This window comes from Hypanus sabinus, chromosome 21 (assembly GCF_030144855.1).
Source record: "Hypanus sabinus isolate sHypSab1 chromosome 21, sHypSab1.hap1, whole genome shotgun sequence".
Lineage (NCBI taxonomy): Eukaryota > Metazoa > Chordata > Chondrichthyes > Myliobatiformes > Dasyatidae > Hypanus > Hypanus sabinus.
This window is the reverse complement of record NC_082726.1, coordinates 3,687,401-3,707,244: the sequence shown is the minus strand read 5'-3', so window position 1 is coordinate 3,707,244 and position 19,844 is coordinate 3,687,401. Positions and strand designations below refer to the sequence as shown.

At 47.5% G+C, this 19,844-nt stretch overlaps 1 non-coding gene across 1 annotated transcript; it reads left to right on the top strand.

Moving 5' to 3' along the window:
* The first annotated feature begins 9,791 nt into the window (after positions 1 to 9,791).
* trnat-agu (transfer RNA threonine (anticodon AGU)) lies at positions 9,792 to 9,865 on the top strand. Its single transcript has one exon. It is a non-coding gene; the product is annotated as a tRNA-Thr (tRNA).
* Positions 9,866 to 19,844: the final 9,979 nt, after the last annotated feature.

Sequence of the window (19,844 nt, the reverse complement as noted above, 5' to 3'; positions counted from 1 at the left end):
TCTCAACTCCATTCTCCATCCATCGTTATTAACCCTCTCAACCCCATTCTCCTGTCCATCATTATTAACCCTCTCAACTCCATTCTCCTGTCCATCATTATTAACCCTCTCAACCCCATTCTCCTGTCCATCATTATCAACCCTCTCAACCCCATTCTTCTGTCCATCATTATTAACCCTCTCAACTCCACTCTCCTGCCTTCTCCACATTATCTTTGAGGCCCTGACTAATGAAGAACCTATCAATCTCTGTTTTAAATATGCTCAATGATTTGACCTCCACAGTTGTCCATAGCAATGAGTTCCACAAATTCACCACCCACTAGCTAAAGAAATTCCTCATCTCTATTCTGAGGCTATGCCCTCTGGTTCTAGACTCCCTCACTATAGGGAACATCCATGTACACTCTATCTAGGCCTTTCAATATTCAAAAGATTGCAATGAGATCCCACCTCATTCTTCTAAACTCCAGCAAGTACAGACCCAGAGCCATCAAACGTTCCTCATATGTTAACCCTGTCATTCCTGGGAACTTTCATGACCCTCCTCTGGACCCTAGATAGCTCTCCTGGATCCCATACAATCTAATCCCACCTTCTGGACTACATTTCCATGCAGGACCTTGTGGAAGGCTATGCTGAATGCCATATGAAGTGCAGGAACGTAAAACAACAGTTGTCTAGTGCACGCTTCATTTCAGCAGTGAAAAGGAGGCTACAACTTGGATGTAGCCATGGACGGTCCCGAGGCCAGATGTTAAAGGAGGCTACAACTTGGATGTAGCCATGCATGGTCCCGAGGCCAGATGTTAAAGGAGGCTACAACTTGGATGTAGCCATGGACGGTCCCGAGGCCAGATGTTAAAGGACGAAGGCTGGATGTGGGGCTAGCAACCCCATCCCATAAAAAACCCAGAGCTACAGATGTGCCAAAGACCTGCATCCCTGCAAACAGAGGGAAACAGGACGAAGATGGCCCACAAATGGAGATCACATGAAAGAGTGGCTCAGGATAGAGGACAGTGGCCAATACCCGAGCACGGGCAATGGGGCTTAAGGAAGGAAGAGGAACATATGAATTTTTGCCTCATCTGGAGTGCATGCTTAGGTCTCTTGGGGAGGTGTAGAGACAAGAGTTGCAGGGGAAAGTGCTGGGAGAGCCTATAGGAATAGACTTGGAACAAGAGCTGTTCAACAAAGACTGGGGTCTGTGCAAGTGCTCACGGCTGCATCTTTGGTCTGAAAAAGTGGGAAGAATTGAGAAAGAAGGTGTTGAGGATAAAAACAAATTCTGCCAAGGGAGGAAAGCTGGAATTTACAGTTGCAATCATGCTCTCCCCATCTGTCTTTCCAACCACTGTCCCCACTGAACTCCCATCCTGTCCCTGTAGACCACATTACGCTGGCGATCTGTCCAATGCCTCCCTATCTGTCCATCTATCACTTGGGATGACTTGCAATGGACCGAAAAGCTTCAGACACTTTAAAGATCTTTTTTAGACAACTGTTTTGCATCATTTGAACAACTGTCTGCAAAGTTTAATCTATCTTTAGATATTTGCAAATTAGACATTTTATCCGCCCTCTGATAGCAAACTCTCCTGAGACACCTGACACAAATGTCATTGATACGTTTCTCTGTTTGAATCCATTGTGCAAAGGTCTAATATCTTTTATCTGCGACCAGCTGGCGGCTCTGATGCGAGCCTCTCCTGACAAAATTAAAACTGCCTGGGAGCAAGATTTAAATTTTTCAGTGTCAGATGAGGTGTGGCATGAAGTCCTCAAATTAGTTAACTCAACCTCTTTACGTGCCCACCACTGCTTGTTACAGTTCAAGGTCATACACAGGGCCTTTATGTCTAAAACTAAATTATCTCACATTTACCCAGATGTAAATCCCTGTTGTGACAAATGCAAAATGGGGGAGGCTTCCCCTATCCATATGTGCTGGACATGCCCTAGTTTGGAAAAATACTGGAAAGATGTCTTCCAAACTCGATCCCAAAGACTTTGCCTCTCTGTTGGCCAGGCGCACAGTTTTGCTCAGTGGCTGAGGGACATCATGTCCAGTCTAAACCTTGAGAAGATCCACTACTCAATCCTCAATTCGGACATGAAGTTCCAAAAGATGTGGGGACCCTTTCTTGAATATTTTCAAAATTCCCAGCCAGACTAAAGGTCCATTCTCTCTCCCTTTCCTCAGTACATGAATCCCTGACCTCCAGCATTTTTCAGTAAAGCTCTTCGAACTCAATTTTGTTATCATACAACAGAGAAAAATACACCTTCTCTATACCAATGCAGCTCTGTGGGGACAAAGGTTCTGTTTAACCCTTTTTGCGAACGTATTGCTGGCTTGGAGCTGGGATGGGGAGGGATGGGGTGATAATGTTTGTACCATGGGTGCATCTCTTTCATGAATGTGAAATGTACATTTGATACATTCATTATGCACTGCACAATTCTCCGTTATGTTCTCTTTATTTAAAAAATAAAATATTGAAGGGAAAAAAAGCTAGAGAATGCAGATGTTAAGGAAGAGGATGTGCTGGAGCTTTTGGAAAGCATCAAGTTGGATAAATCACCGGGACCGGACAGGATGTACCCAGGCTACTGTGGGAGGCGAGGGAAGAGATTACTGAGCCTCTGGCAATGATCTTTAGAAACATAGAAAATAGGTGCAGGAGTAGGCCATTCGGCCCTTCGAGCCTGCACAGCTATTCAGTATGATCATGGCTGATCATCCAACTCAGAACCCTGTACCTGCTTTCTCTCCATACCCCCGATCCCTTTAGCCACAAGGGCCATATCTAACTTCCTCTTAAATATAGCCAATGAACCAGCCTCAACTGTTTCCTGTGGCAGAGAATTCCACAGATTCACCACTCTTTATGTGAAGAAGTTTTTCCTCATCTTGGTCCTAAAAGGCTTCCCCTTTATCCTTAAACTGTGACCCCTCATTCTGGACTTCCCCAACATCGGAAACAATCTTCCTGCATCTAGCCTGTCCAATCCCTTTAGAATTTTATACGTTTCAATAAGGTCCCCCCTCAATCTTCTAAATTCCAGTGGGTATAAGCCTTGTCAATCCAGTCTTTCTTAATATGAAAGTCCTGCCATCCCAGGAATCAATCTGGTGAACCTTCTCTGTACTCCCTCTATGGAAAGAATGTCTTTCCTCAGATTAGGGGACCAAATCTGCACACAATATTCTAGGTGCAGTCTCACCAAGGCCTTGTACAACTGGAGTAGAACCTCCCTGCTCCTGTACTGAAATCCTTTTGCTATGAATGCCAACATACCATTTGCCTTTTTCACCACCTGCTGTACCTGCATGCCCACCTTCAATGACTGGTGTACAATGACACCCAGGTCTCGTTGCACCTCCCCTTTTCCTAATCGGCCACCGTTCAGATAATAATCTGCTTTCCTGTTCTTGCAACCAAAGTGGATAACCCCACATTTATCCACATTAAATTACAGCTGCCATGAATCTGCCCACTCACCTAACCTATCCAAGTCGCCCTGCATCCTCTTAGCATCCTCCTCAAAGCTAACACCGCCGCCCAGCTTCGTGTCATCCGCAAACTTGGAGATGCTGCATTTCATTCCCTCATCTAAATCATTAATATATATTGTAAACAACTGGGGTCCCAGCACTGAGCCTTGCCAGTCATTTGCCAGTCTATCTTAGCTAATTCACATCTCATACCTTCAAAGTTACCCTTCTTTAAGTTCAGAACCTTTATTTCTGAATTAACTATGTCACTCTCCATCTTACTGAAGAATTCCACCATATTATGGTCACTCTTACCCAAGGGGCCTCACACGACAAGATTGCTAACTAACCCTCATTGCTCAATACCCAATCTAGAATGGCCTGCTCTCTAGTTGGTTCCTCAACATGTTGGTTCAGAAAACCATCCTACATACATTCCAAGAAATCCTCTTCCTCAGCACCCTTACCAATTTGGTTCACCCAATCTATATGTAGATTGAAGTCACCCATTATAACTACTGTTCCTTTATTGCACGCATTTCTAATTTCCTGTTTAATGCCATCCCCAACCTCACTGCTACTGTTAGGTGGCCTGTACACAACTCCCACCAGCGTTTTCTGCCCCTTAGTGTTATGCAGCTCTACCCATATCGATTCCACATCCTCCAGGCTAATGTCCTTCCTTTCTATTGCGTTAATCTCCTCTCCAACCAGCAATGCTACCCCACCTCCTTTTCTTTCCTGTCTATCCCTCCTGAATATTGAATATCTCTGGATGTTGAGCTCCCATCCTTGGTCACCCTGGAGCCATGTCTCTGTGATCCCAACATATTCATTAATAACTATCTGCACATTCAATTCATCCACCTTGTTACGAATGCTCCTTGCATTGACACACAAAGCCTTCAGGCTTGTTTTTACAACACTCTTAGCCCTTATACAATTATGATGAAAAGTGGCTCATTTTGCTTTTTGCCCTGGATTTGCCTGCCTGCCACTTTTACTTTTCACCTTACTACTTTTTGCTTCTACCCTCATTTTACTCCCCACTGTCTCTCTGCACTTGTTCCCATCCCCCTGCCACATTAGTTTAAAGCCTCCTGAACAGCAGCAGCAAACGCTCCCCCTAGGACATTCCAGTCCAGCCCAGCCCAGGTGCAGACCGTCCTGTTTATACCAGTCCCACCTCCCCCAGAACTGGTTCCAATGCCCCAGAAATTTGAATCCCTCCCCCTTGCACCATTTTTCAAGCCACGTATTCATCTGAAATATCCTCCTATTTCTACTCTGACTAGCATGTGGCACTGGTAGTAATCCAGAGATTATTACCTTTGTGGTCCAACTTTTTAGTTTATCTCCTAACTCTCTAAATTCACCTTGTAGGACCTCATCCCGTTTTTTACCTATATCGTTGGTACCTATGTGCACCACGACCACTGGCTGTTCACCCTCCCATTCCAGAATGTCCTGCAGCCTGATGAATTTGCATCATCAATGAGTACGGGAGAGGTTCCGGATGATTGGAGGGTTGCGGATGTTGTTCCATTATTCAAGGAAGGGAGTAGGGATAGCCCAGGAAATTATAGGCCAGTGAGTCTTACTTCAGTGCTTGGTAAGTTGATGGAGAAGATCCTGAGAGGCTGGATTTATGAACATTTGGAGAAACATAATATGATTAGGAGTAGTCAGCATAGCTTTGTGAAAGTCAGGTCATTCCTTATGAGTCTGATTGAATTTTTTGAGGATGTGATGAAACACATTGATCACATTGATGAAGGTAGAGCAGTAGATGTAATGTATATGGATTTCAGCAAGGCATTTAATAAGGTACCCCTTTCAAGGATCAGAGGGATCTTGGGGTCCAAATCCATAGGACACTCAAAGCTGCTACACAGGTTGACTGTGGTTAAGAAGGCGTACGATGCATTGGCCTTCATCAATCATGGGATTGAGTTTAAGAGTGAGAGGTAACGTTACAGCTATATAGGACCCTGGTCAGACCCCACTTGAAGTGCTGTGTTCAGTTCTGGTCACCTCACTACAGGAGGGATGTGAAAGCCATAGAAAGGGTGCAGAGGAGATTTACAAGGATGTTGCCTGGATTGGGGAGCATGCCTTATAAGAATAGGTTGTGTGGTCTCAACTTTTTCTTCTTGGAGCGACAGAGGATGAGAGGTGACTTAATAGAGGTGTACAAGATCATGAGAGGCATTGATCGTATGGATAGTCAGAGGCATTTTCCCAGGGCTGAGAGGGCATAGTTTTAAGCATCTTGAAAGTAAGTACAGAGGAGATGTCGGGGTAAGTTTTTTACTCAGAGAGTGGTGAGTGCATGGAATGGGCTGCTGGCGATGGAGGTGGATATGATAGGGTCTTTTAAGAGATTCCTGGATGGGTACACAGAGCTTAGCAAAATAGAGGGCTATGGGTAAAGCGTAGGTAGTGCTAAGGTAAGGATATGTTCGGCACAGCTTTGAGGGCCTTAGGGCCTGTATTGTGCTGTAGGTTTGCTATGTTTCTATCACCTTCCAAGCCCTGTTCCTCCCAACTCCCAATCCCTCCCTGTAGACCTCTGTATACTGGCAATCTGCCTAACCCTTCCCCATCAGGTTCCACCTTTCACGTACCAACCCCTGTCCCCCGACAAAGCTCCCAATCCCTCCCTGTGAGGGTTCCACCTATCAACCCCTGTCCCTCCCCAACTCCCAATCCCTCCCTGTGAGGGTTCCACCTATCACCCACCAACCCCTGTCCCTCCCCAATTCCCAATCCCTCCCTGTGAGGGTTCCACCTATCACCCACCAACCCCTGTCCCTCCCCAATTCCCAATCCCTCCCTGTGAGGGTTCCACCTATCACCCACCAACCCCTGTCCCTCCCCAATTCCCTGTCCCTCCCTGTGAGGGTTCCACCTATCACCCACCAACTCCCGTCCCTCCCCAACTCCCAATCCCTCACTGTAGGCTGCTGTATACTTTCAAACAGTCCAACCACCTCCCCCCGGCTACAAATGTCTGTCCCTCCCCAACTCCCAATTCTTCCTGGCGATCGTTTTCTTCCTCAGATTAATGCAGTATTGCTAACACAAAGGTCGACTACCGCTTTCCCTCCACGGATGTTGCCTGAACCGCTGCGATCTTGCGTTCTGTTTTTGTTTAGCTTCTCTTTCTCACTCATCCCGGGAGCCAGCCTTGTGAATCTCCTTTGGACTGGGTCCAGTGTTCCTGTATCCCTTGTGGGTAAACACGAAGTGAGCTGTACTGCAGGTGTGGTTACACGCAAACCCTGAACGACGGTAACAAAATGCCCGCATTATTAAATTCCTTAATGAATTATTAAGCTCGGTGACAGCAGGGAAAGAATAAGTCTCCGATTCTTCTGCCAAAGTGATGGAATTGTTATGGAGAGTTGAGTGCTGGCCGACGCAGAGGAGTTGGGCGCATGGCCTGTTCTGTGCAGTAGACGGAGACGGGAGCTGGGCGGATCAGACTGAACGCCAGAACAAGTCCAAGGCGTGAACGAAACTGCCCAGTTCAGTTACACTACAGACAAGGACATTTAAACTCAGCGCTTATGTAACAGTTCTCAATAACAAGTTCCGCAAAAAAAAAATCGTTTCCAATACACCAAATAACCTCCTCTAATCAGATGTATAATATTCCAGGGAAATTCGAGGAAGATATTCTACCCCACGCACAGCGCGGGAAAGTCCCAGCCACGACAAAGTCTGCAGATGCTGGAAATCCAAAGCGACAGACAAAACGCTGGCGGAAATCGACAGGTCAGGGAGCATCTATGGAAAAGAACAAAGCCTCGACGTTTCCGGCCAAGGCCTTTCATCGGGGCTGTCCTGAGGAGACCCAGGTCGTGTTGTGCAACGCCCCACCGCCGCACCCCCTCCCCGACCCTCAACTTGCGCAGAGTCGGTCTGAGGCCCCTGTTCGCTCCTGGGGAGCACCTGTCCGTGTTCTTGGTGTGCACTCGGAGTTTCAGAATGGAAGAGGGTGCCTGGTTTTCCCGGAGGTCCGGCCTCATCCACCCTGACCTCCTTCAGTGTGCGATCCCTCAGTACTTGCCATTGGGAAACATGGTTAAACTGTACAAAAATGTTTAGAGGATGATGCCAAGGCTTGAGGGCCTGAGTCACAGGGAGGGGTTGGCAAGGCTGGGTCTATTCCTTGGAGCGCAGGAGAATGAGGGGGACTTTATAGAAATGTTTTAAATTATGAGAGGCATGGATGAGGTGGATGGTAACAGTCGTTTCCCCGGGGTAGGGGACTCCAAAACTAGGGGGCAAGAAAGGATGAGGGGCATCTTTTTCATACAGAGGGTGGTGAGTATATGGAACAAGCTGCCAGAGGAAGTGGTTGAGAGAGGCCTAACAGTCCAGATTACAGAGCACAAAGTAAATTTAACATCAAATACATATAACCACGTATAACATCGAACACATACAAGATATAACACATATAACCCCATATGACATATACAGCATTCAAGCCCTGTCAAGTATCCTTCGTTGATTCAGGTTTAGTCACTTTGTCCGCGAGATGACTTTCCGGAGATCTCTCGTAACCCCCTTGGTAGCCATTCTCGGGTCGGCCCTCATGGTTCATCCAGGGCAGAACTGGGAATGATTTTGGGGGTCAAACTCATCTACAACTGTTTTAAAAAAGACGGCCCCAACTCTGGTACATTCATTCAGTTCCACAGATGAACCCCGGGCACAATCCCGTCGCCGCTCCTCTGCCTCCCGCCTCCCGCCGGTAGGAGGAGAGCCAAGTGATCTGATTTCCCGAAATGCGGTCTGGGCATGCAACAGTAGGCATTCCTGAGGTTAGTGTAACAGTGATTATATTATTTCCGTGTGTTTTTGTCCCTTTTTGTACACTGGCCGGTCTTCCGTACTGTTGTTCATTGATTCGGTTGCGCTTGTTTGTACTAACTGTGAATGTCCGCGAGAAATCTCAGGGTCGTATATGGTGACACATACACACTTTGATAAAACATTTATTTTGAACTGTTTAAGTTTGCTGGCGCCGCCCTGTAGCAGTGACAGGGAAGGCGAGGACTTGCAATGGCCCAGCGCCCAACCCCTGGGATCATGCGAACGCATCCGGGTTCGTTTGACATTCCAGGAATCACAGACTCCGCCTGCAGTCAGAGCCCAGGGTGATCCGGCAGGCCTGGAAAATATTCAGGAAATTCGAGCCTGTTTGCCCCCGGGCAATAAATCCCGCCGCACCCGTCTGTGGCGGAAATATCGGGAGTTCGGTCCCCAGCTCAGGGAAGGAAAGGTCAACATCAGGGGAGTGCCAGACTATTGGAGCAAAGAGCGGATTGAAGCAATGCTTACTGACCATAGTGCGGGAGTGGCCATTCGGCCCATTGGTTCCATGGCAGCTTCCGCTATCCCTTGAACCATTTCTCATTCTCTCGAGACACACAACAGGTTGAGATGCTTGAATCAACTGCAGGGTCTCTGCCCGAAACGTCCACAGACGGGCGTGCAGCCCAAGTCATTGAGATTCATCAGGAGAATGGGGCTCCATTAATCAGCCACGATGGAATGACGGAGCGGACCCGAAAGCTCTATTTCTGCTCCGTTTCTTATGGTCTTGACCCGAAACGTCGACAATTTCCTTCGGCCCACAGACGCTGCTCGACCCGCTGAGTTCCTCCAGCAGACTATTTACTGCCCTTTTATTCTTGTTGGCTACAATGAGAGGCAATTAGTCCCACACGGTATCTTCGGGGTGTGGGAGGGTTCAGGAATAGTTATCAAATCACTCTTATGGTTATCACTCTGTAGATGCCAGAGATCGGAGCTACACACACAGAACGCTGGAGGAGCTCAGCATCCATAGAAAAGAGAGCAGTTGTCACGGGCCGAGACCCTTCGGCAGGACTGGAGAGAAATAAACTGAGGAACAGGTGGTGGGGGGCGGGAGAGAGAGAAACAGCAGGTGATAGGTGAAATATGTGTTTATTTTATCATAATTATGATTATTATTTGTTTTTCTTTTGTATTTGTACAGTTTGTATTTTTGCTCATTTATTATTTCCTGTTGGATGCGGTCTTTGATTATTGTATTCACTATGAATGCCCGCAAGAAAACGAATCTCAGGGTGACCTATCGTAAATTTACTCTGAACATCCGAGGTCAGGATCAAACCTCTGTCCGTAGAGATAGACATAGGTGCTCGCGTCACGCCGCCAAGTCAGATCAGAACAAGGAAAGAACCAGACCTGCATGGGTCATACCGAGAGAAGTATTGCTACAATAGCCGGCGCCGTGGCTTAGTTGGTTAAAGCGCCTGTCTAGTAAACAGGAGATCCTGAGTTCGAATCTCAGCGGTGCCTACTGCGGGGAGAATCATTTTGAACGGAAGTATAATCTTGTTGTTCATAGTCCCCTCTCCCCCCTCCGGTCGCTGCGTGGGTTTCCTCCTTGTGCCCCGGTTTCCTCCCAAAGGTTTAGTAAATACAACGGATGATCTGGAAATGTAGAGTAACACACACGAAATGTGGGTTACTAGCTTGTGGCCATGCTGTGTTGGTGCTGGAAGCACTTGTGGGCTGCCCCCAGCTCATCCGCGGACTGTGATGGTTGTTGAGGCAAAACGGCGCATTTTACTCTAGTGTGGTGGGGGCAGTAGTAGGGATAAACTACCTGTTAGATGCTCCAGCCCCTAAACCCGGCGGAACAGTCTCTTACTGACAGGTGGCAAAGGCGGGTTCGGGTGGACGGGGCTTGCCAGCTCGCCGAGGAGAAGGAAAGCCTTCTCTGAAACCTCCGCTTCCCATGCATGAGGAAAGCCTCGGGAGTAAACCTCGAGGGAAAAATCCGGAGCTGGAGTCCCCAAAACAGCCCTACATCGTGATCAACACTGACTGGCAACTCCCTCATCGCCACTGGTGTCAAACTGTACCGGTCAGCTGCGGGAGCAAACACTTGCCCTCCATATCGTATTGCCCAGGCTTCCGCACGGAATGTAGACAGCTAGGACGTAATATCCCGATCTGACACATAAAATTCATCTTTAACATCGATTGCCAAATCATGTATTCCTAAGGTAGGATTAATCCACTGCCCCACCAGTCCTCAAGCAGCAGTGCATACAGTATAGATAAAGACAGAGTACTGGTGGAATGGGAAAGGTGGTGTGGTACAGAGTACAGGTGGAATGGGGAAGGTGGTGTGGTACAGAGTACAGGTGGAATGGGGAATGTGGTGTGGTACAGATACAGGTGGAATGGGAAAGGTGGTGTGGTACAGAGTGCAGGTGGAATGGGGAAGGTGGTGTACAGAGTACAGGTGGAATGAGGAATGTGGTGTGGTACAGAGTACAGGTGGAATGGGAAATGTGGTGTTCTACAGAGTACAGGTGGAATGGGGAATGTGGTGTGGTACAGAGTACAGGTGGAATGGGAAATGTGGTGTTCTACAGAGTACAGGTGGAATGGGGAATGTGGTGTGGTACAGAGTACAGGTGGAATGGGGAAGGTGGTGTGGTACAGAGTACAGGTGGAATGGGGAATGTGGTGGTGTACAGAGTACAGGTGGAATGGGAAAGGTGGTGTACAGAGTACAGGTGGAATGGGGAATGTGGTGTGGTACAGAGTACAGGTGGAATGGGGAATGTGGTGTGGTACAGAGTACAGGTGGAATGGGGAAGGTGGTGTGGTACAGAGTACAAGTGGAATGGGGAAGGTGGTGTACAGAGTACAGGTGGAATGGGGAATGTGGTGGTGTACAGAGTACAGGTGGAATGGGAAAGGTGGTGTACAGAGTACAGGTGGAATGGGGAATGTGGTGTACAGAGTACAGGTGGAATGGGGAATGTGGTGTGGTACAGAGTACAGGTGGAATGGGGAAGGTGGTGTACAGAGTACAGGTGGAATGGGGAATGATTTGGTCTGAGACTCTTCAGCGGGACTGGAGAAAAGAAGATGAGAGGCCAGTGTTAGAAGGTGAGTGGGAGGGGAATGAGAAACAGAAGGTTATAGCGGACGTGTTCTCTAGCATTGATTTCCAGTGGTCCAAGGCTAGCTTACCTTTGTGTTTCCTTCTTAATGATTTTTAGTTGCCTTCTGTTGGTTTTAAAAAGCCTCCCAGACTTCTAACCCCACTAACTTTTGCTCTTTATAAGACCATCAGACATAGGAGCAGAATTAAGTCATTCAGCTGATGGAGTGTGTTCCACCATTCCATCATGCTGATCCTGGATCCCAATGAACCCCATACACCTACTTCTCACCATATCCTTTAATGCCCTGGCTGATCAGGAAACAATCAACCTCTGCCTTAAATATACCAAAGCACTTGGCCTCCACCGCAGTCTGTGGCAGACATTCCACGGATTCAACACTCTCTGGCTAAAAAAATTCCTCCTTACCTCTGTTCTAAAGAGTTGTCCATCAATTTTGAGTCTATGTCCTCAATCTCTCCCTCAGGAAATATCCTCTCCACATCCACCTTATCTAATCCTTTTAACATTCGGTAGCTTTCAATGAGATCCCCCCACTGTCTTCTAAATTCCAGTGAGTACAGGCCCAAAGGTGCCAAACACTCCTCATATGTTAACTCCTTCATTCCTGGAATCATCTTTATGAGCTTTCTTTGGATTTTCTCCAATGAGAACACATTCTTTCTGAGACATGGGGCCCAAAACTGTTGACGATACTCCAGTTGTGGCCTGACTGATGTCTTATAAAGGCTGAGCATTATCTCCTTGCTTTTATATTCTATTCCCCTTGAAATAAATGCCAACATTGCATTTGCCTTTTTTTTAACCATAGATTCAACCTGTGAATTAACCTTCTATGAGTCTTGCACGAGGTCTCCTAAATCCCTCTGCAACTCTGATGTTTGAACTTTCTCCACATTTAGGTAATAGTCCGCACTATAGTTTCTTTTACCAAAATGTGTTATCGTACATTTCCCAATACTCTATTCCATCAGCCACATTTTGCCTATTCTTCTAATTTCTCTAAGTCCTGCGCTTATATTGCTTTCTCAGCACTACCTACCCCTCCATTTATCTTTGTATCATCTGTAAACTTTGCCACAAAGCCATCAATTCCATTATCTAAATCAATGACAAACAATGGGAAAAGTAGTGGTCCCAATACTGGCCCCTGAGGAACACCACTAGTCACTGGCAGCCAACCAGAAAAGGCCTCTTTTATTCCCACTTACTGCCTCCTGCCTGTCAGCTATTCCTCTATCCATGCCAGATTCTTTCCTGTAACGCCATAGGATTTTATCTTGTTAAGCAGCCTCATGAGTGGCCCTTTGTCAAATGCCTTCTGAAAATCCAAGTTAATGGCATCCACTGCCTCTCCTTTGTTACTTCCTTGAAGAACTCAAACAGAATGCGCAGGCAAGATTTCCCTTTACAGAAACCATACTGAGTTTGACTTATTTTATCATTAGTCTCCAAGTACCTTCAAACTTCATCCTTTGTAATGGACTCCAACACTTTCCTAACCACTGGCCTATAATTTCCTTTCTTTTGCCTTCCTCCCTTCTTATACTACTTGTAGCGGAATAACTTTTGCTCCAGGACCGTCAGAATCAAGTGATTCTTGAAAGATCACGGCCAATGCATCTGTTATCTCTTCAGCAACCTCTCTCCGGACTCTTGGATGTAGTCCACTTGCTCCAGATGACTTATCCACCTTAAGACCTTTGAGTTTGCCTAGCACTTTTTCCTTTGTAATAGCAATCACACTCTCTTCTGCTCCCTGACACCCACATATCTCTGGCACACTGCTAGTGTCTTCCACAGTGAAGACAGATGACAATATCCATTAAGTTCATCTGCCATTTCTTTGTCCCCCATTACTACCTCACCACCATCATTTTCCCGTGGTCCAATATCAACTCTCAACTCCCTTTTACTCTTCATGTAACTGAAAAAAAACCTTTACTATCCTGCTCTATACCACTGGCTGGTTTGTCCTCATATTTCATCTTTTCCCTTCTTATAGCTTTTTAAGTCGCCTTTTACCGAATTTTAAAAGCTTCCTGATCATCCAACTTCTCACTCACTTTTGCTACCTTATGTGCTCTTTCCTTGGCTTTTATGCAGTCCTTAACTTCCTTTGTCAGCCACAGTTGCCTACCCCTGCAGTTTGAGAACAACTTCTTCTGTGGGACGTATCTATCCTGTGCCTCGTGAACTATTCCCAGAGACGTCAGCCATCTCTGCTCTGCCGTCATCCTCACCAGTATCCTCCTCCAATCCACCTGGGCAAGCTCCTCTCTCATGCCTCTGTAATTCCCGTTATTCCATTGTGATACAGATACATGTGACTTGTGCTCCTCCCTCTCAAATTGCAGCATGAATTCAATCATATTATGATCACTGTCTCCTCAGGGTTCCTTTACATTAATCTCCCTAATAAGATCTGGGTTATTACACAACACCCAGTCAAAGATGGCCTTCCCTGAGTAGGCTCAAGCACAAGCTGTTCTAAAAAACCATCTCGTAGGCATTCAACAAATTCCCTCTCTTGTGATCTGATACCAACCTGACTTTCCCAATCCCCTTGCATATGGAAGTCCCCATTACAATTGTGTCATTACCTTTATTACATACCTCTTCCAGTTCCCTTTCCAATCTCAGCCCCACATCTTGGCTACTATTTGGAGGTCTATATATGATTCCTGTAATGGATTTTTTTACACTTACAGTTTCTTAACTGCACCCACAAAGATTCAACGTTCTCTGACCCTATGTCACCTCTTTCTAATGATTTGATTTAATTTTTTTTTTACCAACAGAGCAATGCTACCCCCTTTGCCATCCTGCCTGTCCTTGTAATACAATGTGTATCCCTGGACATGAAACTCCCAGCTATAATCTTCTTTCAGCCGTGATTCAGTGATGACTACAACATCATAGCTGCCACACTGTAACTGTGCTGGAAGTTCATCGACCTTATTCTGTATACTGCGCGATCAAATACAGCACCCTCAGTTCTGTATTCACCCTTTTAGATTCTGCCCACTTTTTACATTGTGACTCATCCTGTTGATGCAATTTTGCCCCATCAACAACCTCTCCTCACTACACATTGCACCTGTAAACCAGCTACCTCATCTTTAGTACTATTATCCGCCTTTTCTACAATACTTCTCGCATTGAAAAGTACACAGCTCAGACACTAGTCACACCTTTTGATTCTTGACTTTGTCAGAGGTCTTACTAACATCTGCCTCCACAACTCTCCACTAACTTTCTGGCCCTCTGGTTCCTATCCTCTGCAACTCTAGTTTCAACACCACCGTGCACCGTTAACAAACCTTCCCGCTGGGATATTAGTCCCCCTCCAGTTCATGTGCAAACTGGCCCCTCTGCAGAGGTTCAACTTCCCTGGACAAGAGCCCTTCCGCCTACACCAACTCCTTAGCCAGGTATTAAACTGTATCATCTGCTGAGGTCTGGCCTCATTAGCACGCAGTACAGAGAGCAATCCAGAGGTCACAACCCTGGAGGCCCTGCCCTTTAACTTAGCAGCTAACTCCCTGCAGTCTCCGTGTAGGACCTCGTCACTCATCCTGCCCATTTCGTTGGTACCTTCATGGAGCACGACTGATAGAGTGGGGGGTGATGAGAAAGGTGCAGATTCCAGAGGAAACTCAGAAATGACTGATGTAGGTTGTATCAGTGTTACACTGAGGGGTGTGTCAGTGTCACAGTGAGGGGTGTGGGGTGTGTCAGTGTTACACTGAGGGGTGTGTCAGTGTCACAGTGAGGGGTGTGAAGTGTGTCAGTGTCACAGTGAGGGGTGTGAAGTGTGTCAGTGTCACAGTGAGGGGTGTGGGGTGTGTCAGTGTTAAAGTGAGGGGTGTGGGGTGTGTCAGTGTCACAGTGAGGGGTGTGAAGTGTGTCAGTGTTACAGTGAGGGGTGTGGGGTGTGTCAGTGTTACAGTGAGGGGTGTGAAGTGTGTCAGTGTTACAGTGAGGGGTGTGGGGTGTGTCACTGTCACAGTGAGGGGTGTGGGGTGTGTCACTGTCACAGTGAGGGGTGTGTCAGTGTTACAGTGAGGGGTGTGGGGTGTGTCACTGTCACAGTGAGGGGTGTGGGGTGTGTCAGTGTCACAGTGAGGGGTGTGGGGGGTGTCAGTGTCACAGTGAGGGGTGTGGGGTGTGTCAGTGTTACAGTGAGGGGTGTGGGGTGTGTCAGTGTTACAGTGAGGGGTGTGAAGTGTGTCAGTGTTACAGTGAGGGGTGTGGGGTGTGTCACTGTCACAGTGAGGGGTGTGGGGTGTGTCACTGTCACAGTGAGGGGTGTGTCAGTGTTACAGTGAGGGGTGTGGGGTGTGTCACTGTCACAGTGAGGGGTGTGGGGTGTGTCGGTGTCACAGTGAGGGGTGTGGGGTGTGTCGGTGTTACACTGAGGTGTGTGGGGTGTGTCGGTGTTACAGTGAGGGGTGTGAAGTGTGTCAGTGTCACACTGAGGGGTGAGGGGTGTGTCAGTGTCACAGTGAGGGGTGTGTCAGTGTCACAGTGAGGGGTGTGAAGTGTGTCAGTGTCACACTGAGGGGTGAGGGGTGTGTCAGTGTCACAGTGAGGGGTGTGTCAGTGTCACAGTGAGGGGTGTGGGGTGTGTCAGTGTTACAGTGAGGGGTGTGAAGTGTGTCAGTGTCACACTGAGGGGTGTGAAGTGTGTCACTGTCACAGTGAGGGGTGTGGGGAGTGTCACTGTCACAGTGAGGGGTGTGGGGTGTGTCAGTGTTACAGTGAGGGGTGTGAAGTGTGTCAGTGTCACAGTGAGGGGTGTGGGGTGTGTCACTGTCACAGTGAGGGGTGTGGGGTGTGTCAGTGTTACAGTGAGGGGTGTGGGGTGTGTCACTGTTACAGTGAGGGGTGTGGGGTGTGTCAGTGTTACAGTGAGGGGTGTGAAGTGTGTCACTGTCACAGTGAGGTGTGTGGGGTGTGTCGGAGTCACAGTGAGGGGTGTGGGGTGTGTCACTGTCACAGTGAGGGGTGTGGGGTGTGTCAGTGTTACAGTGAGGTGTGTGGGGTGTGTCAGTGTCACAGTGAGGGGTATGAAGTGTGTCACTGTCACAGTGAGGGGTGTGGGGTGTGTCAGTGTTACAGTGAGGGGTGTGGGGTGTGTCAGTGTCACAGTGAGGGGTGTGGGGTGTGTCAGTGTTACAGTGAGTGGTGTGAAGTGTGTCACTGTCACAGTGAGGGGTGTGGGGTGTGTCAGTGTTACAGTGAGGGGTGTGGGGTGTGTCAGTGTCACAGTGAGGGGTGTGGGGTGTGTCAGTGTTACAGTGAGGGGTGTGAAGTGTGTCGGTGTCACAGTGAGGGGTGTGGGGTGTGTCAGTGTTACAGTGAGGGGTGTGGGGTGTGTCAGTGTCACAGTGAGGGGTGTGAAGTGTGTCGGTGTCACAGTGAGGGGTGTGGGGTGTGTCAGTGTCACAGTGAGGGGTGTGGGGTGTGTCAGTGTCACAGTGAGGGGTGTGGGGTGTGTCGGTGTCACAGTGAGGGGTGTGGGGTGTGTCAGTGTCACAGTGAGGGGTGTGAAGTGTGTCGGTGTCACAGTGAGGGGTGTGGGGTGTGTCAGTGTTACAGTGAGGGGTGTGAAGTGTGTCAGTGTTACACTGAGGGTTACAGCCCTTGCGGGGGACATGTTATCGTGAGGGTGGTGATGGAAACGGATGGTATGAATTAGAATAATTCATCTCTGTGCTGCGCGGTGAGATTACACGCGTGGACGGGGATAACCAGTGGTGATGAGTGTGGTGGATCGATCTTGGTAACCGTGACACATTCGGCCGGGTTTCAACGATCACTCTTTCTTCTGGCGTGTTTCTTTAACTGCCAAGTTCCCAAAAGGGTTAAAACAGATCTTTGCTCAAGTTGTTTCTAATTTCTGATATGAGGTGAATGTCGCCGGGGCTTTCCCCCTTCTCTGTTAAAGTTTCTTTTTGCCAAGGTAATTGGAGACTGCTTTGGTTCAGTATGCGGTGATAGCATACTGCGTGATTTCTGCGCGGAGCTGTTTATTGACGATTCTTCCTCACATTCATGACATTGTGCGGCAGGAAAACATCTTCATACCAAGCATACAGATGACGAGCTGTGTCCAGCCCCCTGACCTCAGTGGTCAGTGTGCTCAGTACTCCCTCCTGCTGGCCAGACAGAGCATCGCACGGCCCTTCCTCAACCAGCTGTTGCTGTGAAATGCGTGAAGTCGTCCAAAGAACAGTCGACCCATTGAGTCAGCCCCGCCATTACCATCCCTCCCAATCCCACTCTCCTGCCTTCTCCCTGTAACCACTGACTCCCTTAGGAATCAACTTCCTCTTTAAATATTATATCCAAATGACTTGGCCTCCGCAGCCGTCTGTGACAATGAGTTCTACAGATTCACCTCCCTCTGGCTGTAGAAATTCCTCATCATCTCTGTGCTAAATGGACATCATTCTATCCAGGCCACCTGGCCTAGGACTCTCCCACTATAGGAAATATCCTGTCCACATCCACGTTAACTAGGCCTGTCAATATCCAAAGGCTTTCACTGAGATCATAGGTCGTTCTTCTGAACCCCAACAAGAGCACGCTTGCTTTAATGTCCCAGTCCTCTCGAAATGAATGTGAACATTACATTTACAGTACAATTTGGAAGGAGCTTCCCAGTTGCTCTCTACTCCATTCATCATGAGGCTTGACATTGCTGATAAAGTCATGTTTATTGGCTGCACGTGGTCGTGGCGACACCAGCTTGAACTGGCCAGTATTCTGGTGAACGTGTTCTCATAACGTGTGGAGGGGTTCCGAGGATTCTGCATTTTTGAATGCTGGTTTGCTATTGATAAGGGTAGTGAAAGTTCACCAGATCGATTTCTAGAAGGGTGAGTTGTTTTTACCAGAAGTGATTATGCACTTTGGACAAAACCAGTTGGGGTGGCCAAGTCTCCTTACATTCTCAATAAGCCTGGCATGGGGTACTTTATCAAATGCCTTGCTGAAATCCATGTACACTACATCTACTGCTCTACCTTCATCAATGTGTTTAGTCACATCCTCAAAAAATTCAATCAGGCTCGTAAGACACGACCTGCCTTTGACAAAGCCATGCTGACTATTCCTAATCATATTATACCTCTCCAAATGTTCATAAATCCTGCCTTTCAGGATCTTCTCCATCAACTTACCAACCACTGAAGTAAAGCTCACTGGTTTATAATTTCTTGGGTTATCTCTACTCCCTTTCTTGAATAAAGGAACAACATCCACAACCCTCCAATCCTCCGGAACCTCTCCCCTCCCCATTGATGATGCAAAGATCATCGCCAGAGGCTCAGCAATCTCCTCCTTCACCTCCCACAGTAGCCTGGGGTACATCCCATCTGGTCCCTGTGACTTATCCAACTTGATGCTTTTCAAAAGCTCCAGCACATCCTCTTTCTTGATACCTAAATGCTCAAGCTTATCAGTCCACTGCAAGGTATCCCTACAATTACCAAGATTCTTTTCCATAGTGAATACTGAAGTAAAGTATTCATTAAGTACCTCTGCTATCTCCTCCGGTTCCGTACACACTTCCACTGTCACACTTGATTAGTCCTATTCTCTTATGTCTTATCCTCTTGCTCTTCACATACCTGTAGAATGCCTTGGGGTTTTCCTTAATCCTGTCTGCCAAGTCCTTCTCATGGCCTCTTCTGGCTCTCCTAATTTCATTCTTAAGCTCCTTCCTGCTAGACTTATAATCTTTGAGATCTCTATCATTACCCAGTTTTTTGAACCTTTCGTAAGCTTTTCTTTTCTTCTTGACTAGACTACACCACGGTTCCTGTACCCTACCATCTTTTCCGTCTCATTGGAGCGTACCTATGCAGAATGTCACGCAAATATCCCCTGAACATTTGCACATTTCTTCCAAAATGCTCTCCCACTGAGAGATCTGACACCTGACCAGGTTCATTTCCCAATACCAGATCAAGTACAGCCTCTCCTCTTGTAGGCTTAGTCACGTGTTGTGTCAAGAAACCTTCCTGAACACACCTAACAAACTCTAACCCATCCAAACGCCTTGCTCTAGTTTAGTTGCTGAATACACCAATGTCTATCTGTTTCCTGGAGATCAAGGGTGGAATTCAAGGCCCCGTCATCAACTAGCCCGGGGGTTGTTACCAAGGGTTGGATCCCAAAGGTTGATCTGAAATCTGGAAGTTTAAGCCCTGGGGCTGAGGCCTGTCCTGGAGTTGAAGCCCAATGGTTGAGACCTGGATACTGGAGACTGGAGACTGAGGCCTATTGGTGTGCGTGGGTGGGTGGGTGGTAAGAGGACAGGGGGTTGATTTGCTCCCGTT